The sequence below is a fragment of the Dasypus novemcinctus genome, chromosome 23 (assembly GCF_030445035.2).
Source record: "Dasypus novemcinctus isolate mDasNov1 chromosome 23, mDasNov1.1.hap2, whole genome shotgun sequence".
NCBI lineage: Eukaryota > Metazoa > Chordata > Mammalia > Cingulata > Dasypodidae > Dasypus > Dasypus novemcinctus.
This window is the reverse complement of record NC_080695.1, coordinates 9447776-9470877: the sequence shown is the minus strand read 5'-3', so window position 1 is coordinate 9470877 and position 23102 is coordinate 9447776. Positions and strand designations below refer to the sequence as shown.

The window sequence follows — 23102 nt, the reverse complement described above, 5'->3', positions numbered from 1 at the left end:
TGCTGAGATTCAGGGCTCAACCAGCACACAAACAGCAAAAGATTGAAGAAGACTCTGGGACATATATGTAATAGTTTTGTGTTTATTTTAGGAACTGGCCCAGTGCCCTGAAGTGCTGGGATAGGTGATGGGCGTGCCCCTGAAATTGCTGTAGTTACTCACCCACCCCACCCCAGCTCCCTGGACCCCGGGAACACCAGGTGCTTCCCCTCAGGCTGGGCCGTTGTCCTATGGACTCGGTTACTAAGGAATCTTGGCCGGGACCTGCTAGGAACCCAGCCCTTCTCCCACAGGTCTCGTCTCTCCCATGAGAACTATGGGGCCACCCTCCCCCGACACCCTTCATGAAGTCTGGAATTGCAGGATGCCAGCCCAGGCACCCACACAGGGAGGAAGAAGCTCCACCACAGGCACCAGGGGTGTGAAGAGTGTGGCGATCATCCCATTGTTAGAGCCCATCTGGAAATACTTGGGTGCCCGCTCTTGCCCTGGAGGGCTGAGGAAGGCCTGACCCCCAGCATTCCCTCTCCACCTTTCCCTCATCCCCGTGGCCTCAGCAGGAGACAGACGTGAACACAAATGGCTGTAATACTACATGAAAGACCCTGTTGAGAAGTTACCTCTTGGGAAATCTGGGATGGCAAGACCGGATGTCTGAGCTGGGTCAGCTGGAAAAATAGGATCAAGAAGGGCCACACATTCAAGGCCCAGGAAAGAGGATTTGCAAACACAGCGAGTGAAACTGGGGTTAGGGATTAGGGTGGAACTGCAGAAGCAAAAGTGGGAGCAGAGCTGGAGGCAGATGGACTTTGCCCCAGTGTTTAAGAGAACTTTTACCTCTGAGTCAGCAGATTATAGAGTTTAGCTCTGGTTAATTATTGTTCATGGACATGGACTAGCCTCAGGTGAGCCAGAGTTTGAGTGTGCGTATGTCAGCCACCTGTGAGGGTCACCTCTGTGTCCTCAGCTCCTGGGCAGCATTTTCTTTTCTTTTTTCATTTTTTTCAAATTTCTTAGAGAAGTTGTAGGTTTACAGAAAAACCATGCATAAAAAGCACCTTACATTAGTCTGGTACATTTGTTACAATTGAGGAAGGCAATTTTTATAATTGTACTATTAACTATTAGTCCACAGTTTAATTAGGCTTCACTTTTGTGTTCTTCCTTCCTACGAATTTTTTTAAACCTTTTATCATTCATACATGAACATCCATAAAAATAAGTGTATACTTTAAGTTGTAAACTTACAAAACAAACAACCATGTATCATACAGGGCTTCATACATAACCCCGCTACCACCACCTTGCAATGTTGTGAAACATTTGTTACAAACTATGAAAGAGCATCGTCAAAACATTACCGCTAACTATAGCCAATATCTTACATTTGGTGTGTCCCTGCCCCTAGTTAATGACACCCTGGATTAATATTATATACTTGTTATAGTGCAGGAGAGAATATATACTACCCAAAAATTCACCTGTGCTTTCTTGACACACCTAGCCAGGTGTGCTCGATTTCACTGGCTGGCATCCAGGCGTCTGCTCCCGTGTTACCCCTCATCTGCGAATGTGGGTGCCTTCAGCTGGTGATTGTAGAACCACCCCTTGTAGGTGTAATAATTGTCTCCATCTTCTGGTCTACTGGCCTCTCCAAAATACTGGTAAAGAGATCCTGGTAGATAACAGTATTGGGACTCAGAGTGATTTTGAAAGCTTCAAGTCTAGTCTTGAGCCTAAATTCTCAGGCTTAAATTTGAAGTCTAATTGGATAAGAGTATTCAGGATGATGACGTCACCTAGAAACCAGTACTATAGCAGTTTGCTACTATTGATGAATTCCAAAAAGCAATAGAGGTTTACGTTTGTAAGCTGGTCTTTTCCTCTGAGTGTATTGGAGTGTATTAAATTCAGAACTTTTACTTGATTAAATAATGATTAAGGCTTTGATTGGGTGATGTCATTAGGATACAGAGAAATTGCTTGGCAGAGAATGGAGGTTGGAGTCTTCAGCTGGAGCCCCAGGAAGTAAGCACACAGAGCAGCTTGGTTGTGAGGAAAGAAAAGCAAGCCCTGGGAAGAGAGGAACCCAGGAAGCCTGACCCCTTACAGATGTCAGCACCATCTTGCTCCAACACTTGGCAACAGACTTTGGTGAGGGAAGTAACTTAAACTTTAAAGCCTTGTGACTGTAAGCTTCTACCCCAAATAAATGCCCTTTATGAAAACCAACTGATTCCTGGTATTTTGCATCAGCACCCCTTTGGCTGACTAATACAAGTGCCTAAATTGAAAATTCCTAGTGAAAATGGCCTAAATTCAGTGTTTTGAATAAAACTGATTCCAGACATTAGCAAATACCTCTTTTTTTATCTTTTGTTCCCATTTCTATAGGCAACTTAACCCTGCTCTGGAATAAAAGCTCAGCTGGTCCACAATTGTTTGGCTCACTAAATGAAACAAAGTCCCACATCAGTTGAGGAAGCAAATGCAATCTTCACTCAGTCATTAGCTTGTCTAGTCTGAGATATTACTCAAAATTTTGCATGACATACTCACTCTTCTAGTATGCGCCAGCATTAGGCCAGGAGCCTGCTGTGGGGAAGTGGTTCCTGGTTGATTTCTTTTGTTTTCTGCCTCGCTTTCCCCAACAAGTGAGCTACAGCCTGAAGAAGGAGGAGCAAAGAGGTAGGGCCGGCTGCCATCCCTGTAAGCTGTCTGTACTCTCTAAGGCTGGCAGATGTTTAAAGCTCTCTCCCCCCTCTCTCTGCCCACCCTACCCTCCAATCCGGGACCGCTTCTGGGACTCTAGTGACTCTATTCCAGGGTCCTTTCTCTGGCATTTCCCTTGGTCTCAGCAGATGTCTGTCTCCTTTGTTGTTTTGTTCCAGTTGCCCATCACTATTTAACAAGTTAACCTAGAACTTGAAGTTTAAACACCCTGGTGTTTTTCTCCCCATTTTGTGGATTAGGAATTTCAGAAGGTTTGACTGCAGAGTTCTGGGTTGGGGCCACTCGGATGGTGCTGGGGCTCCGTGATCTGGAAGTCCAAGATGGCGCTCGCTCAGGCTGGCTGCTGATGCAGGACGTTGGCTGGAGCCCTTGGAGAGGCCACTCCTGGTGGCTGGGCTCTGGGAGGGGGCATCCAAAGAGGACCCAGATAACCTTGTTCTTCAGTTTCTCCAGGCACACATGTCGACCCACTGGGGAGTTAGGGTGCATCACAGTGAGGAATTGCTGGATCCCTTTCCTCTAGGATACTGCCCTTGTTTTTGTGTATTTTTAACTTCCCAGGCATGAATTGAGATTTTTGAGGAATGAAGAGAACTCTGTCCCCTTTCATTTTATCTAGGAAAGCGACTCTCCATGAAAGAATCCTAACAAGCAATGCCCCCACATGAGGTAGGAACATCACTTCCAGTCGATTCCAGTGTTTAAACATTAGTCTTTAATTGCATCTTTCCCAGGGAGCAGTGGGGGCAGGTTTAAGGAGACATGCAAGGGCCATGGGGTCTCTGCTGCAGCCACTCAGCTCTGCTCTGGTATTGATCAATGTGGAGTGACTGAACACCTGAAAGTAACTTGTTTGTTCCCTTTTGTTAGGACACAAAGGAAAGAATTACATGTAAATTAGAAAGTAATGAGATGTAACCTTCCTTAATGCCAAATTTTGTTTCTTGTGGTCAAGAACATCCTGTTGAAGCAATGAAGTATAAAAACCAGCTTCAACTGGTTGGCTGGACCTGTGAGAAGAAGCCCCTTGTTGTCCTCACTTCAACTTGCATATTTAATATCGTAAATGTCCCACCCCAGTTATCTGCCCTTTTCTGATCATGCAATATATGTGCAAGCATGATTTCCTGAACATGCTAATCATACAATTTTATAACTATGTATGCTCATCCATTTGCATAAAAGTTAATACATAATCAAAGTAGATGCTAAATTGAAACTTAGGCCTTCAAGCAAGAATGAAACCACAGCTCGGGGAGTCGGGTCTGAGGCATTTTAGACTGACCTTGGCTCCTTGTCTCTGCAGACGCAAAAAATCTAAGTTTTACCTAACTCTCCTGTTGAAGTTTTCTTCTTGCCATCTCTGGTTATCCATAAAGGCCCTGCTTTGAGGCCTAACAGTATGATTATTTTCCTCCAGTAGCTTGAAATTAAGTGATTATCCATCTATTTCCATTTTTCCAGTAATTATCCTTAAAGTTTTTATAATATCTAGAATTAATCAGTGTTTATAATTTTCCTGACTGAGACAAGACTTGATGTATTATTTTACTACTCCCATTTCCTACCAGTCTTCCTTCCTCCTGTAGACACTAACACACAACTTCCAAGTTGAAATCTTTCAAAATTTTTTTAGGTTGAGGCATTTAGAAACACATTTAAAATATTATGCATCATGAATTATTTAGACAGATAATTTTTCTACCCTCCATCTCTCATTCTTCTATATGTGAAAATCATATGGGATGGCTGTTGGCGTGGTTATATTTTATTTTATTGTGTTATTTTTATTTCATTTATTCTCACCATGGTTACTTTCATCTTATGTTGTCTAGTCTCTTAAAGGCATTTATCTTTGTTTTGGTAAAGGAAACCCTATGCAATTTATTCAAAAAAGTTTTATGGATGGTAAACTCTTTGAATCCTAGTATGTCTGAAAGTCTTCATTTTGAACTCACACTTAGACATATTAGCTTTTGACTGCATGTAAAATGCAAGGGTCAAAATCATTTATCCTCAGAATTTTCAGGTTATTGCTCCAACTTGATTCACTGTTGCCAGTGGGGAGGAAGAACCCATTTTGAATCTTGTTCCTGGTAGGCAATCTGTTTTGTTCCCTCTTGTGCCTGCTTTGGAATCTTTAAGGATTTTACCTTCATCCTTGTTGGTTTGAAACTTCTCAGTGGTGCCTGCAGGTGCAGACTAGTTTCATTCATTCCTATCAGCTTGCAGTGAACTCATTCAACTCAAATACTCCTGTCTTTTTTTTCTTCTTCTTCTTCTTTTTAAGCTCTGGATCATTCTATTATTAAATTTTTTTTCTCCCCTCCATTCTCTCAATTCTTGTGCAACTCGTATTCTTGTGCAACTCGGCTGTTGGAGTGATTTGATTTTTCAGGCAATAATTCCTTTTCATCTGTGTCCATCTACTCTTCACCTCAGCTGTTGAATTAAAAAATTTCACAATCATGTTTTTAATTTTTAAGATCCAAAATTGCTTCCTCCCTTTATACTTCTCCTTCAAACCTCATCCTGCCCTAGAAACATCCACTCTAATCTCACCAGGCATTGCCATATTCATTACAACAAAAGACTTGATGAAAAAAAAAAACAGAACTAGCTATGCACTATTTTAGATACCTTGCAAATTATGCATTCATTGATGACCTGGAACTTTGATCTTATGCAGTAAGATCTGAAGAAAATGAATGTGGTGCCTCGGAGCTCTGCACCCCTAGAAAACCTTTCTTAAACGTACTCCACTCCTGTGAGTGTGAACCCTTGTAAATAGGACCTTTGGATGAAGTGACTTCAGTTAGGGTGTGGCCCAAGTGACCCAGGATGGGTCTTGATCCTATTACTGAAGGCCTTACAAGGATGGCATAGAGAGAGAGAAAGATAGAGGGAGCGGGGAAGGAGCCAGGAGAGGCTGCCCTGCTCAACGCCGTGAAAGCTCTGAACCAAGGCTCACCGCAGCCAGACCCAGAATGTCAGTCTTCTGTGGGAAAGTATCGCCTTGATGATGCCTCCATGTTGGGCTTCTCCTAGGCTCAAAACTGTGATCTGGTCAATTGTCTTTGTTTAAGACAACCCATTGCATGCTGTGGCCTTAGGAACACGGAAACTGAAACAGTAACAAAACTAATGTGATATTATTTCAAAATAACTCCTGGGCATGGTAAAGTTACCAACCTTGAGATTCACTTTAAAATGAAGCAAAATGGGACTTACTCTATTCTCCCAGAAGGGCCAAATTAACTAAATAGATATTGTCTAAAACTCTTTAGGAACTTTGCCTTTGCTATTCTGGCTAGTCAAACAGCTCTATCAGTAAACCTAAATTTAGATTGTTCCTTGTTATGAAACAAGGACATTCCATTTTTGTTCCGAAAGGAATGACATAGAAATCAATTCAGCTGCTTTTTATTCAAAAAGCGATTTAAATTTAACTGAGGAAATAAAGATGTTGATTGAAGCATTATGTATAATTGCAAAACTGCAAACAACACAAATGTCCAAAAAGAACGAGGGAAGAAAATAAATAAATCATGGTATATTCAATTGAATGTGGATGTTAAAAATGATTGCTAAGAAGACTCAGTGGCAAGATGAGAAATACTTACAAAAAGACAAACGAAAAGGGGGACATAAAATAGTGTGCATAACTATTTAAATTATACATATGTAAAACATGCTTTAAAATGCATACAAAACCATAAAAAATGAAAAATGTTATTAGTTGTAATAATGAATAGTTATAACTTTTATGAGATTTTTTTCTTTTTTAAGCCACAGTTTTGTAACTTGTGATGACTTTTTAAAAATAAAAACATTTAGCATGGCTGGAGAGTGGGTCCTGGGCTTCCAGGTTCCACTTGAGTATCTGCTTCCGGTTTGGTGCCTTCCTGAGCTACTGCTGCGTGGGCTCTGGGCTGTTGTTTTTGTCGTTGTTGTTGGTTTCCTCCGTAGATTGTGCTGTGTGTGCTTTCTATTCCTCAAAAATCTTCAAATTTAGAGTCTCCCACTGTTCTGGATTTAGTCTCTTTTAAATTATATTTTCTGCCATTTTATAGAATTTGGAATCGGAAGGGATTGATATTTAGCATGGCGTCTCTTTACATCTGTTTGTTTTTGTTAACTAATAAACAATTAAAGACATGCTTATTCACAATCTTTGTCCAACTAATGTTATTTCTCCCATAAATCTTTTTTTTTTAACTACCAAGTCTTATTCAATTATTTTTAGAAACTTAACCCATGAGGCTGAGGATGGAATATTTTGAATTTAGAAGGTTTATTTCTAAACAAGCTTTCTGTTAGGATTCATTTAGGTTTTTAACAGCTTCTTGCCTCTGTAAGCTACAACACATTACTCATGATGTTGATTATGGATTTAGAATCTTCCTGTTTGCTCTACAACACTGAGTAAAAGAACATGTTTAGCATTGCTTATATAACAGTATGTTGAAAGTCACAACCCACAGGCTCTGCTTTCAGTAGATGATGCCAGCTTATGGATCAACTTAATCTGCTTTATTTTACTTGGCCCACATTTTAAGATGGCCACAGTCTGTGTTGACCTGCACTGGCCATCACGAATCCAGTCATCATGAAAACAGTACCAAGGGGCAGGTGTTCATGGTTGACTAAACTATGGGTTATTAAAGTGGCAATCCAATAACTGCCCATTTTTTAGAGTGTGCTTTTAGAAAATTTATTTGGATCTTGCATTATATTTCTGTTGTACTGTGCTGGAATAGAGATTCCAGAAATATATTCATGCATGAATAACTGATTAATTCTGGACAAAGGTGCCAAGATAAATCAATGGGGGAAAGTCTTTCCAATAAATAGCGCTAGAACAATTGGATTTCACACCATACACAAAATTAACTCAAAGTGGGGGAAAAAAAGGATAGGCAAAAAGAGAGAAAAAAATTTAACTCAAAATGGAACATAATTCAAAGGTTGAAAAAAAAAAATAGAACATAGACCTAAAAGTCCTGAGGCTATAAAACTCCCAGAAGAATGCATTGGATAAAATGTTGGTAATCTGGGGTATGCAAAGATTTGTTAAGTAGGATACAAATAGCACAAACTATAAAATTTTTAAAAATGGTGAATGGAACTTTATAAAAAATTTAAAACTTTTGCTCACTGATCATTGAAAGACATTGTTAAATAAACAAGGCAAACCATAGATTGCAGAAAATATTGCAATACACATATCTTACAAAGTACTTGTATCCAAAACACATTTTAAAAACCACTCATTACAACAACAAGAAACTGAAGTGCAAAAATAAGAATGGGCCAAAGATGTGAAGAAACAGTTCACAAAAGATTATATCCTTAGGAGAAAATCCTCTGTGGATTTTTACATTCCTGCACAGTCCAGGCCTTCTGAGCAAAGAACATCTTTGAATAGCAAACATGACTTGCAAACTAGATACTGGGTGTTCTTCCAGAGACATTTAGAGCTGTACCTCCCTGGAGATTTCCCAGGGTAATAAAAATAAAACCTCTGGAGGCAGGATGAGCAGATATACCAGCAGCCTCATAAAAGTTCAGAGTCTTCTAATTTTGAACTTTTCCACATGTGGTATACTACACTGCATGTACAGATCACATCTGGTCCTTATTGCATGGTCCTATGAGGACTGGGGCATGGCAACCACACAAGGTGCTTCTCTGGTTTGTGCTGAGTAATAAATTGTCTGTGTCTCTGACCCAGGGATCTTGTATCTTCTGTCAGCATCTGTATATAAAACTGTGGCATGATAAACTGGCAGTTTGTGAGTAATGTGAAATCTCAGGCCCTTCCTGGATTGTGCCTTAACAATTTTGGCAACAAGGCTTCCAGAACCATGTCCTTCTGGAAGAGGCAGACAAGGGTCCCCAAGTCCAAAGAATGGCATGGGAGGGAAATTCATGGGACTTCATAGTTGACATGTTGACCAAACTGATTGATCAGTGAAGCAGTACATGGTTAATACTTTGCTGTTTGTTAATAGGGTGATTTGGGTAAGTGTTTCTAGGGTTGAAACAAGCAGTTAGAATGGTGATTTTGGCTTTTGTTCTCTCCTCCAGGTGGAAGGAGAAAGGGTCATTGAATCCCCACATGGCTGTAGGGCTTTGAGTGGACTAAAAATATTGGAAGATCATTCATTTGAACCAGTGAGCAATTATCAGGCTTCTAGTAATAAAATCTCAGTGAGATGTGTCTCACCTAGTGGTGGAAACACTTCTTGGCATCCCCCAATTCTTAATTCCCCCTCTAGTCTGACTTTGCCACATTAAGGATTTGAGGTATGTCTGAGAGCTCCCTGTCGCCAAGGAAGTCTGAAAACCCTACACAACTGTCTGAATATGCTGGGGGATTTCAGGGAGAGGAGGAACTCAAATGTTTATGGTTTTCTTGGGTACAGGTGCCCAGGTCACCTTCCACCCTGATTTTAGGGAGGGAAGCAGCATGGGATGCAGGGCACAAACGTTCCAGCGACTGCAAGGCAGAGCTTCAGGGGCCTGAGAGGAGCCAGGAAGAAAGAGCACCCAGACCCGAGTTGGTAAACCCTGGGACAAGGAACTAAGGACATAAAAAGCTTCTCCATCTGCTCCAGCCATTCCCCCTCAGCCTGGCCTCCACTTCCCCCTTCCCCACATTCCCAGACCCCAGCCAGGAGATAGTAGGACTTCCTGGCAGCTGTTACAGCCCCTGACAAGCAGGTGCTAGACTCCTGTGCTCCTATACACTAAGAAGATCCTTAATTAAACTGATGATGTTTGAGCAAACATTGCAGTTGAGAAAGAAAGGTTAAAGTGTGATATTGCTTCTATATCTGAATGTACAGTAAGAATCTATGTGCATGCTCGTAATAAGGTGAGAGGGAATCACCCTTATCAGGGGAAAGCCATAAACAGAGAATGCAGTGGGACAAAATTCTTCTGAGTTGTTACCATTGGGAGAGCCAAGAGTTACCTAGCACCTTACCGAACCCTGTAGAAATTGGAGAGAGAACAAGTATGATGATTTTGGCACTTGGAGCTCCTGGGCCCCAAAGGGATGCAGCTCTACTGGAGGTACCTTTGAGGCTATGGGCTTGGGTTTTGTTACAGCTATTAGAAATGCTGCTCGTGAAAAGCAGCTATTAACTTGCCACTGAGCGCTTGTTGAAACCCAATGACTTACCCCAGAAGACTTGGTGACTCTGCCTGGTATTCCCATTTTAGGGGTGGGAGGTAGGTGAACTTGGACTCTAGGACTGACCAATAGGGAAGGCTCCCAAAGCCTTCCTTGTCTGATGGGCACAGTATTGTGAAGGCCACAATGAGCCTGGCCCTTACGGTTCTTCAGTTTTACATGAGAAAGTGGCAACTACCCCTGTGGGCAAACTTTGTCTCACTCTCTGTTCCCTGAAACAAAGGCAAAGTTCCTGGCTTTCTTCAGGTCCTTCATTCACCGAGTGCCCCCTGAGTGCCTGGGGCTGGCAAAGCTGAGTCGTCGTGCTGGCCATGGCTGTTCATTGGCAGCATCAGCTAGTGCAGATCTGAAAGCAGGTGCAGGCCGTCCACGCAGGAGGCTGCAGGCAGACTCTTGGACTGTGGCGGGTTGTAGACACCCATCTTTGGGACCATGAACTGTGGAACCACATCGTGGTCACCGATTGAACTGACTGAGTCGCTCACGTAGATGTCCTTGGCAAAGACCAGGCCAACTAAGATAGGAGCCCTGCTATACACAATTAAAGGTGCATGCACTGAGTGCTCATTGTGTTCTCCAGTGAGACCCTTAGCAGTAAGCTGTGGAACCCGTGGTGCCTTGGAGCCATGCACCCCAGAAAACAAGTTCTTAACCCATTCCTGTGAGTGGCAACCCTTATAAACAGGATGCCTTGGTAGGGTGACTTCAGTTAAGGTGTGACCCAACTGTATCAGGATGGGTCTTTGTAGTATTACTGGAGTCCTTTATAGGCAGAATGAAATTCAGATACATAGAGAGAAAGCCACAGGAAGAAGACAGAAGCCAACAGAACCCAAGAAGTCAGGAGGGGCCACCATGTGCATCACCACGAGACAGAAAAGCCAAGTACCCAGGATCTCCGACAGCCAGCCCAGAATGACCCAACCTTCTGGGAGAAAGCGTTGCCTTGGTTTTGGACTTCTCCTAGCCTCAAAACATGAGCCAAAATTATCCTTATTGTTTAAGTCAACCTATTGTACAGTATTTATTTTAGCATCCAGGAAACTAAAACAGAACCTGAGACTTGTTTTCACAGATAAAACCATGACCCACATCCATGTACATGCTTCCTTGTGCATGAGGTGTGGCGTGTCTTCTAGGCAGATTTGGAGAGGTGGAACTGTTGAGTTGGAGGGCATAAGGCTTTTAAAGTTTTATAGGCACTGCTATGTGGCCTTCCAAAGCAGGATGTGAGGGCTCCGATTCCCCGTGCTTTTTGCTACAGGGTTTGCACAAATATTCTACCAAAATACACAGCATCTGCCTTAGGCTTTAGAATACAGTATTTTTATTTTTTTAAACCTAATTTTGCCTAGCACCTGATGCACTGTGTTTTCCATTCAGAAACATTTTCCAGCATCTGCTCTGTGCGAGGAGCCATCCTAAGGTCTGGAAATGCAGCTGGAACCAAAACAAAGCTCCTTCCCTTGCTTTGTGGCACCTATGAGACAGAAGCAAACAATCCTGTGCTGACAGCATACCGGGCCGTGGGCGGCGTGTGGAGGGGAAGGAGCAGGGCCGGGTGGGCGTAGGGCAGGCAGAGGGCATGCCGTCTTAGCAGGACCGTAAGGATGGCCTCTTTAACATGAGGCTTTCCAGCAAAGACCGGAAGGACGCCATCAGGAAATGCTGGCCAAGTGAGTTTATGTAGTAAGGGGAAAGTGGTCACCGACAGCGGCACTTCTCGAAGACACGCGAAGCCGGCTCTTGGGTGCCATCACAACGACGTCCAGCCACCTGCAGCTCCTGGAGGACTGTGAATTTGGACCGATCCAGACTTGGACCAGACCGAACTGAGGACCCATTCTAGACCAACAGACAATGGGACTTGCTTTAACCAACCGTGCACACACCCGGGGGTTCATTTCCGTTCTATCTCAAACGCTGGTTTTCAACCTTAGTTAGCACCACCACAAGGTCCCCTCTCTTGGATTTAAATCTGGCATTTCTGCTCAGTGCATTTCTTTACCAGCAGATGGACTCTGCATTGTATGTTTATTTTTCAAGCTCTGGTTGTCTTTTAGTCTTTGACGGTATCCATCTTGATCTAAACAAAGATAGAAAAGGGTCAAAGATGTGCAAAGGCCAAAATCAATTTTTTTATTTACCTATAAAACCTGGCACATGGGAAAATAGGTTTTATTTGCATTTCTTTGTCCTATGTGGACTCTAAATCTTCCTTGCTGTTGTCAGTCTCACAGAAATCTTGCACCAGAGGGTCCTTTCCAGTACCTATTACCCTGAGTTTGTGCCAAGAACAGGACTACACATGGACCCTGACTCCTGGAAGCCTTGCTGAGCAGCTCTTTAACCCAGTGGAAGGCCAGGAAAAAATCACTTTGAAATTCAGGAAGCAAGATAGAATTTACTTTCTGTAGCAGAGGAACTGCTAGAGATTTCTGATACACTTCCAGCTGCCTCAGTTTCTAAGGAATAACACTGATGACATTGCTTAACATGACATCATCATATGAGGCACATATTTCATCATAATGTTCTGTAGTGTTATAGCCATGCAATTCAGTAAAGGTGAGTTCGTGGAAAAATACTGTGTGATGCCTAGTGTACTTCAAAGAGGAATATATTATTATATTACAGTATATATATTATGTTATATTATTATATTCATAGTGTACTTAGTCGTTTGATCATCTCCATCGTTGGAGGCTTTAGAGCAGATTGAATGAGCAGAAATCCAATTTGACTGTTGAAATAGCTGGCGTTTAATTCACTTTGCTCATGGATAAGGCTAAGTGGCAGCCTTGATCTTTAACGTGCACACACGTTGCCTGGGGCTCTTGTTAAAATGCAGAGTTGGACTCAGTCGGGCTGGGGTGAGGCCCAAGAGTCTGCGTTTCTAACCAGCCCCCATGAGGAGCTGCTGCTGATCTGAGGACTGCATTTGGAACTGCTGACCCTATTTTCAAGCCTCCCTCTTTTGTGGTTCTTTTCTCCAACTCTTACCTATGGCTGCCTTGTGTCACTGAATAGATGTTTCTCTTTTCCTCTCCTCGCAGCCGCATTTAAGCCCCTGGAAGGCAGGACTGGGAACTCCCTTGGTCATGTAGGCCTCTCATTGCCAAGGACACAAAGACACAAAAATTTGCCAGCTGGTGTCTAGATTTGGAGAGAAAAATATGAAGGCCTTTAGGTAGTTTGCTAGTCACTAAAGGCTACAGAAGAGCTCTTTTACCCACCAAGTCTTTCCTTTTAACAATCCAAAAACTGTTCGATTTATACACGTCCTGGTGTCTTTCACAACAGCCCCTGAGATCCCAGCCTAATTTATAACTTTAGGGTATCAAATTGCACGTGTTTTTCCTGGAGATTTATAGTAAGATGCCATTAACGTGACAGCTGGTCCTGCTCAACAATTTGAGGGAAATATGCACGTTCTCCTCAGCGGAGGCCAGTTATCACGGCCACGGGCGTGGCCTTTCTTCAGCCCCGAGCCACTGCCATCATCCGCATCTTCTCAGACTGAGCCCAAACGGGCTCTGGTCTCCCCCCACCCAGACGTGGCCTCCTCCGGCAGCTGGAGGCCCCCTGTGCGCCCCTCCTCCACATTCTTTTCCCATTTTGACAATGCTCTGACTGTGACATGGAAAGCTGCACCCACCTCACCTGGGAAAGAGCTCTTTCTCCTCAAAGAGCCTTAGTGGAGAATAAAAGTGGGGTCAACAAAACATCAAATCAGAATTTATTCACTCAGCGAGGACATCCAGTTTTCCATCTCAGGCAGGACTGATTTTTCCTCTAGGCAGAAAGATGCTCCTATAGATGTGTCTTGGAGAAGGTACTGCCTGAAATTCCACAATTCATTTCTTTAAAAAAAAAAAGGTTTATTTATTTATCCCCCCTCTCCTCACCCCCCCCCCCATTGTCTGCTCTCTGTGTCCATTCATTGTGCATTCTTCTATATCTGCTAGTCATCTCTTTAGGTGGCACCAGAAACAGATCCTGGGACCTTCCAGAGTGACAGAGAGGTGCTCCATCTCTTGCGCCACCTCAGCTCCCTGGTCTGATGCATCTTTTATTGCCTCTCCTCTGTGTCACTTTTTGTTGCATCATCTAGCTGTACCAGCTGTCCACTTGGGCCACCTTGCCACATGGGCCAGCACTCTTGCTCAGGCCAGCACTCTGCTCGGGCCAGATTGATGCACGGGCCAGCCCTCCCCGTGGGCCAGCTCTCCACTCAGGCCAGCTTGCCATACAGGCAGGCTTGCCTTCACCAGGAGGCCCTGGGAATCGAACCCTGGACCTCCCATGTGATAAACAGGAGCCTAATTGCTTGAGCCACATCTGCTTCCCTCAATTCATTTCTTTGGGCTAAGCTTCCTGGGACTACTGGAACAAAATACAACATGATATTCCTGTTCAATGTGAATAAAAGTGTAGTTCATTCATAATGCCTCAGTGCGAAGAGGCTGGGGCTGCCAGAAAACATTGGATTACTTGGTAAGAGAAGTGGTGCAGGGGATCTGCTAAAGTAGAGGAGTGGCAGGTTGAATTATTGGTCACAATTTGTCATTCTCCCACAATAATTTTACACATCCATGCTCTTGCTTTGGTATTACAGAAGCAGAATATATTTCCTGCCCCACTGATGTTGGACCTTGCTTTAATTAAGGAGATAATAGCTGGTCTGACACACACGGGGGTTTGTAACGTGCTTGCATGGTTGGGCCCTTCTATCACCGTCAGGAGAAGAGTTTCCTTGAATTGCTTCTGCCCTTTTAACCTGGGCCCCAGAATGAATATACATGGAGCAGATTAGAGTTCAAATGCCAGAGGGAGGAAGCAAGGCCAGGCAGACTTGAAGCTTGAAGAAGCAAAGATGCTCGCCCGTTAAATGAACTCACCCCAGTTCATCCAATGCATGCTATTTTTCTTTGCCACTAAGATTTTTTGGTTGTTATGCAGCAATAGCTGACTGATACAGAGAGCACAGATACTGCTAAGGAAAAAAGCTCGTTTTATCACCTTGTAAAATTTGCCTACACAGGCCTTGTTCCCATATCAGAAATCACATGTCCATGCATGGCTTTTTCAGAAACCCGATTCAGTTTTGCTTCTTTCATTATGATTTGCAGGATAACGATGGCCTTAAACAGCTTTTAAAAGTTTTACATTATCCAAGTGATAGGATCATAAGCAATACTTTGGCAACATTTCAAAATTGAAGGGCAATGCTGAGGAGGGCTCATTTATAATAAAATGAAACGACTTGAAGGTTTTAGTTTTCAATTATTAGAGTTCTAGTGCCAAAGGCTTAGCCATGCAATTTAGTTCTTAGCTATTTTTGCTAATATCCCCTCAGTGCTTGACATCTATATACCCAGTCAGTCAACAGCTATTATGGATTTCCGATTACATGCAGTCATGCGAATGGAGCTGTGGACAGAATATAAGAAGTAAAATTGCTCTCTACCTTTGTGAATTTATCATTTAAAGTAAACATGCACCACTAACTAGATCAATTATTCAAGTAATTAGCACGTCTATTAGCCTCCTGGGACTGCTGTGATGAAATACCACAAACTGGGTGGCTTAAAACAACAGAACTATGTTTTCTCACACTTCTGGGGAGTACAAGTTCCAAATCAAAGTTTCAATAGGGCCACACTTCCTCTGAAACTTGCAGTGGAGAATCCCTCTAAGTTTCTTCCCAGCTTCTGGTGGTGGCCGGCAGTCCTTGGCATTCTCCAACTTGCAGCTGCGGCACTTTGGGCTCGTGTCTGTCTCTTCTTGTCTTATAACAACACTGGTCATATTAGATTATGGACCTGCTTTACTTGAGTATGGCCTCATCTTAATTTAACGAATTATTCTGCAACAACTCTATTTCTAAATAAGGCCACAATTTGAAGTACTGAGGATTAGGACTTCAATGTGTCTTTTTTTTTTTGCAGGGGAGGGATACAATTCAACCCATTATACCAGGAATTAGGACCTGTGGAGCTATAGCAATTAAGTTGGTGTGACGATGACACAGTGGTAGAGTAGTGGGCCAATGGAATAGAAAGAGGGCCCAAAAAAATCTGGGAAAGTTTGACATACCTGGTGTAGATGGGCATGGCATACGGTAAGTGAGGGTACTTAGGACTATTTAATAAATGCAACTGGAAAAGCTTCTGTCCCTAGGAAAAAGTTTAAATTGCATAACTATCTCGCACAACATAAAAAAGCTACACCATAAAAGAAATCAAGAACTAACAGTTAAAAACAAAATATTAAAATTCTTAGTAGACAAAATAGGTGAATATATATATATATATATATTTTTTTTACGGTGAATATATTTTGAACCTTGGTGTTAGAGAAGGATTTCTTAAAGAGGAAACAAAAAGTCTTAATTATAAAAAATGCTGATAAATTTAATTATATCAAAAGTAAGAACTTGTATTCATCAAATAACATACCCTAAAGGAAGTGAAAATATAAATTACAAGCTGGAGAAAAATATTTGCAATACACTTAAAAATATAAAGCACTCCCTCCAATAATAAGAAAAGAAGGGAAGCGGACTTGGCCCAGTGGTTAGGGCGTCCGTCTACCACATGAGAGGTCCGTGGTTCAAACCCTGAGCCTCCTTGACCGGTGTGGAGCTGGCCCCCGTGCAGTGCTGATGCGCACAAGGACTGCTGTGCCACGCAGGGGTGTCCCCGCGTAGGGGAGCCTCAGGTGCAAGGAGTTCACCTTGTAAGGAGAGCCACCCAGTGCAAAAGAAAGTACAGCCTGCCTAAGAATGGCGCCCACACGGAGAGCTGACACAAGATGACGCAACAAAAAGAAACACAGATCCCCATGCCGCTGACAACAACAGAAGCGGACAAAGAGGACGCAGCAAAATAGACACAGAACAGACAACCGGGGTAGGGGGGAGGGAAGGGGAGAGAAATTAATAAATACATAAATAAATCTTAAAAAAAAAAATATGTGTGTGTGCATGAGTGATGTACTTCCTCGTTTTTAAAAATAGATTTATTTTTAAGCAGCTTTAGGTTTACAGAAAAATTGAGCAGATAGAACATAGATAGAACTCCTTCCCCTCTCCCCACAATGTCCCCTATTATTAACATCCTGCAATTGTGTGAGGCATTTGCCAGAATTTTATAAGCCAACCCTGATGCATTATTAGAAAATAAAGTCCATAGTTTACAACGTGCACTCTCCACGTCATATAGCTCTGAAGGTTTTGACAAATGTGTATTGCCATGTGTCCACCATTACAGTGTCATACAGAAGAGTTTCACTGCCCTAAAAATGTCTGGTGCTTACCTATTAATCCTTTCTTGCCCCTCCCTACCTGGCAACCACTGAGCTTTTCACATTCTCTCTAGTTTTGCCTTTTCCATGATCTCATCTAGTTGGAATCATAGAGTTTGCAGCCTTTTCAGACTGGCTTCTTTCACTCAGCAATCTGCATTTAAGCTCCTCCGTGCCTTTTTGTGGTTTGAGAGCCCATGCCTTTTTATCTCTGAACAATACTCCATTGTATGGATGCGCCAGAGGTGGTTCATCCATCCACCTGTGGAAGGGCACCTTGATGGCATCCAAGTGTGGGCAGTGGTAGGTAAGGCCATTATAACCATTCTTGTTTCTATGTAGACATCAGTTATCACCTCATTTGGGTAAATAGGTGGGAGCGCAATTGCTGGGTCATAGGACTATGTTTAACTTTGCAAGAAACTGCCAGGTTGTCTTCCAAAGTGGCTGTGCCATGTTGCTTTCCCCCAGCAACAAATGAGCGTTCCTGTTGCTCCACCTTCTTGCAAGCATTTGGCACTGTCAGTGCCTTGGATTTTAGCCATTCTAATAGCTGTGCAGGGGTAGCTTACTGAGCTCTTGCTTGCCATATGTGTGTGTGTGTATAATATACTGTGTGACTCAGGATAGTCTATATTGTAACATAGATTTGATAACATACCAAATCCCAGGTGTTTAATCCAACAAATTTCCTTTTTCAGTCACTGGGGCAGGCAGGAAGAGTCTTGTGTGGGCAGGAACCCAGGCTCCTGGAAGTCCTGCCATCGTGCAGTTGCCTGTGACAGAGGATTGCCAATTCATTTGTCATGAGAGAGGAAGAAAACACAGCTGAGATCATTGGCAGAGGTTTCCTAATTTCCTAAACACCAGCACCGACTTCCCCAATCATCCTCCCTTTTTCCTTTCAGTGGTCATCCAAGTCTCCATGTTTTTTTAATCCATACAAGGGTTTCTGTTTTTCCTAAGCAAATCCTGACAGGTACATCTGGACTCTGTCTCTTGGTTTCCTGATTTGGCATCTGTCATGGGCTGAGCTGTGTCCCCCCAGATTCTGAACCCCCAGGCCCGGTGGATGTGATCTTGTTTGGAAATAGGGTCTTTGCAGATGGAATCAAGGTGAGATGAGGCCAAAATGGTTGTGTGTGTGGGGGGGGGAGACACCCTAAAACTAGTGACTGGTATCTATATAAAAAGAGAAGAGCCAGACAAAGAGGGAGGACGTCCACGTGAAGAAGGAGGCAGAGTCTGGAGTGATCCTGCCACCAGCCAAGGAGCCTCAAGGACTGTCAGTAACGGCCAGGGAGCAGGAGGAGGCAGGAGGGTCCATACTCCTGGGAGCCTGCAGCAGGGGGGCTGCCCTGCTGGCATCTTGATTTGGAGCTTCTGGCATCCAGAACTGAAAGAATAAATTTCTGCTGTTAAAGTCACCCAGCATCCTACACTTTACAATGCTTATTGAGAAAGAAGGAGAAAAACACCAAATTACAGTTTTACCTTGGGGTGGAAGTGTCTCTAATTTTGGCAGTACTGAGAACAAAAGAGAATTAGCCTCCACAGACACTCAAAGGTATTAGAAAGCCGCTCCAATTAAAATGGCAAGGCACCAGCCTGGGAATATAATGAGTGAAGGGTTAGGCAGAAAATCCAGCAATCGACCCAAGTACCATGGGAATCCGGTAAACAATCAAGTGGTATTGGATTTCAAATCAGAGGCTAAAGAATAGCTTATTTAATCACATTGGGCAAATTGAATAGCCATTTTGGGAAGATAATATAAAACTGAATCCCTACCACATTCCTCTTAGCAAAATAAATACCAGAAATGACATTATTTTGAAATGGAAGTATTTACACATAAAAAAGAAAAACTGAAAAATGTTATAGAAGAAAACATTGGTGAAGTTTAAAAAAAAAAAAAAAATTGAAGCAAAGAAGATCTTGGAAAGACCAAAAAAATATACTTTAAATGAAGAGTCAGCCAACTATGGCCCATAGGCCACATCTGGAGGCTACTTTGTAAATCAAGTTTTATTTGAAACACAGCCACACTTATTTATGTAGGATTATGGCTGCTTTGCACTACAAAGGCAGAGCTGAATAGTTGCAACCCAGACCTTAAGGCACTCAAAGCTTAAAATATTTACTCTCTGGCCCTTTCCAGACAAAGCTTACCATACACAGGACTAGGCCTAAAAGCTTTAAAAAAGAAGATTGATAAACCAAGCTGCTATAAAAATGTTGGTTATCTCTAGACACTGGGGCTGGGATAGCATGTTAGAGATTATGCCTCAAAATTGCATATTTTTTGCAATAAACACAACACTTTTAAAGGAAGAACCGGCAATAAAGGTAGAAATTTTTAAAGTAGAGCTCACAAACGTTGACTTTCATAGAGGCAAAGTGAAGTAGAGAGCTGATGTAAAGAATTTAGTCTAATTCCTATAAACCAGCACAAATGCAAACTTCACTGTGTTCTAGTCACTGCTGAATGTCTGCTATAAGAATAGTCCCAACTATGGTAGAAGCCCAATTTGCTGAATGTATCCTGCTCATCAAATAAGGCATCTGTATGGATTAGTTCAGGAGTAGGTAGACATGGCCTGTGGGCCCAATCTGGCCCTCTGCCCATAGTTGTAAATAAAGATTTATTGGCACACAGCTATGCCCTTTCATTTACATATTGGCTATGTCTGCTTTCTCACCACAGTGGCAGAGTTTAGTTTCAAGGACACCATCTGGCCCACAAAGCCAAACACTATTTACTATCTGGCCTTTTACAGATGAAGTTTGCCCACATCTGGCTTAAGGTTATCACAGTTCTCACCAGGGAGTCCGTGAGCTTGAGTTGAAAAAAATCAATTTGTTATCTTTATTTTCTCTGACCTCTAACTGAAATCTAGCATTTCCTTCACTTATGAATGTATGCAATGAATTACAGTAGTATTCATTTCATCACATTACAGTTGCTGAGTATTTTGAAAAATCACTTACATTCATCCATACTTCGAAATTACAGTAGTTGTTAGACCTGACGCTAGTTGAGTGTCATAAAATTATCTGCCACTGCATTCTGAGAAGGGGTCCATGGTTTTCACCTGACTGGCAAGGGGTCCATGGAACAAAACAGGTTAAGAACCTCTGGCTTATTCGTTTAGCCATTTGCTTCTAGGAAGACAGTGCTGTGGAAAAGGAATAGGGCATCCGATTTGATTCGTCAACACTTCTTTTTGAAATTCATTCACCATTTATTTAGGGCTTGGATTTTAATACAAATGGCTAGGGAGCCACTCTTTCGCTTCCTGGAGCTCAGGAGAGAAAGATGTGCAAATACAGGCCCACAACCCTACGCAACTCCAAGATGCAGAAACTCTGCAGACCAAAAGTTTTGAAACCCTTTTGGCTACCAAACCTGTGCTAAACTGATGAGAGACTATTTATAATCATTATATTTCCCACTTAGGCTGAATATTCATGCATTTTGCTGTAGAAATATTAACAAGCTTGATCACAGGGTGCTGCCCCTGAATCCTTGGGGAATTTTAGTGTAATAAAGAGCATATGCAGTACATTATCTGTCTAAAGCTGCAAAGTTCTGAATTCCAGAACACATCTGGTCCCAAGCATTTCAGCCAAGGCATGTTGACCTCTAATTGCAATGTGATAGTAATAATTCAGTTCCAACTTGATGTACAGGGAGAAGAAGAAACATGCTGTGAGGGTGAGGGAGTTAGGGGGGCTCAGGTGGGTGGAACTTACCAGCATCTAGTACCTAATATTGGATCATGATGTACATTAGGTACACAGGACAGTTTGGGGGGACACAAAGCAATAACAGGAGAGTATCACTGAAAGCAATTTTGCAAATTTCTTAAGAAGACCTTTTCTGAGGCCTGGTCTGCTCCAAGTTGAATTTATCCCCTTCCAATTAAAATTGTGACATTTATATTTGTTATGATCTGAACTGTGTTCCCTAAAAAGATATGTCAGAGTCCTAGCCCCAGTACCTGTACAGGTGACCTTATCTGAAAACAGGGTCTTTGTGGATGTGAACCATGAGGAGGTCATTCTGGAGTTGTGGGCCATGATCCAGTGACTGGAGTCCTTATAGGAAGTGGAGAAGAGGCACAGGCATGAGAAGAAGACACCATGTGATGACAGCAGCAGAGACATAAGTGCTTCAGCTGCAAGTCAAGGAATGTCAAGCTCTGCTGGCAGAGGGAGAAGAAGCAAGGAAGAATTCTTCTCTAGGATCTTCGGAGGGAGCCTGGCCCTGCTGGTGCCTTAATTTCAGACTCCTGGCCCCCAGAACCATGGCACAACACATTTCTGTTGTTTTGAGCCATCTGGCTGGTGGCACTATGCGCCAGCAACCATAGAAGACCAGTACAATTCTTTATGGCAGTGTCTTTCCACCCCTTTCCACCATCCTTCTCTTCCTCCTCATGTCTCCTCCCCCAGGTATATAGGATTCTCCTGTTGGAGAAATTCTCCTAGTCACATTTCAGGACTGGTTCTGAAGCAGAAACTTCTGCCACCAGAATGATGGGGTGCTCCCTGCCCCTCACCTCTGACACCACGTGCACAGGAGTCAATGCAAGGTACACGTGGATTGCAGAGTCACGCCACATATCTCAGCTTGAGCTGCAAGGGAGCCTGGGAAATCAGAACTCAGTGTTATCAGACCCTATAATAGGAGCAGTCTCTACCCCTTCAGGAAGGTGGGGGATTCTTCAAATACTGAAAGGAGTGAAGATGTTGGATGCACAAAATCAATGACAAATTTGCTGGTGTGTTGGAGAATTGCAATGCTTAGAAAACAAAATGGTGCTAGAGGACTGATGTGATCATGGAAATTCTTAAAAGGTCTATCCTTTGGTTTTGGCCTTTTCTTCTATGGATGCCAGTCATTGCATTTCCTCCTCTTCTCTCTTGAGATTAAGTTATGTTTTCAAAAGCTAGTCCTTTCTTATGGATGATGGAATGACTTCCTCAACTGAAAAGATATTCTACCAACTCCCTTTGATTGCTTTTTCCTTTAAATTAGAGGTGCTTGTAGTAGATCTTAGATCTGTTACAAATTAAGTGATTGGAAGTTGCTACCACCACCTCATCCAATTTCTTCAACATGAATGCACTATTCACGTTCTCTCCTAAAAGTTATGACCTGTCCGTGGAGGTAGGCACCTGCCATTGTGGGTGGCTGGCTTCCCAGGAGAGGCAGATTTCTTTAGTGCAGGCTACTCCCTTAGGATTCTTAGAGAAAGGACCAAAGTAAAGGGTACAATAAGGCACAGGAAATAATTGCCAGGAGGACAAATGGAGAAGCACAGTGCCTTGATTGAGCTGCTCTTCTCTTCTTTGGTTCAGATTCTTTAAAAATGGAGAGAGATTTACTGTGTATATCCGTTACTGGTGGAGCAGGAAGACATTTGTACCGTAGCTTAGGAGGAGAGCACAGGAGGGCAGCCCAGCTCAAGCAAAGGCACAGAGGCAGGCACGAAAAAGTCATGTTCAGGATACAGTTACGGTGTCTCGAGTGGTGAAAATTAGGTCTCAGGGCTCGTGCCAATTTTCACAGCTTCCGTAGTTTCTTGTGGACTAAAAATCCTTAGGAAATTCAGCTTCTCTGGCACCCTGAAAAGCAAGGACTGTAAGTGTCTATCAGAAAAAACAATCTAGTTAGAGTGAATTACCCAGGCATGAAGGTGAATTAGCTACAGTGACGCCGACCGGAGGGAACTGCTGGATTTGGTGATTGCCATCTGCTCAATTATCAGGGTGATAATTATTTTAAATGACCTTTAAGCCCATCTCTCTCTGGGCTAGGACAGAAGAGTAAACATATTCCCAATCCATTAGT

The 23102-nt window shown here is 42.8% G+C and overlaps 1 pseudogene; it reads left to right on the top strand.

Annotated features, from left to right (window-relative positions):
* The window catches only part of LOC101414178 (cytochrome P450 3A24-like), a 95477-nt pseudogene extending 74142 nt beyond the window's left edge, over window positions 1–21335 (top strand).
* Window positions 21336–23102: the final 1767 nt, after the last annotated feature.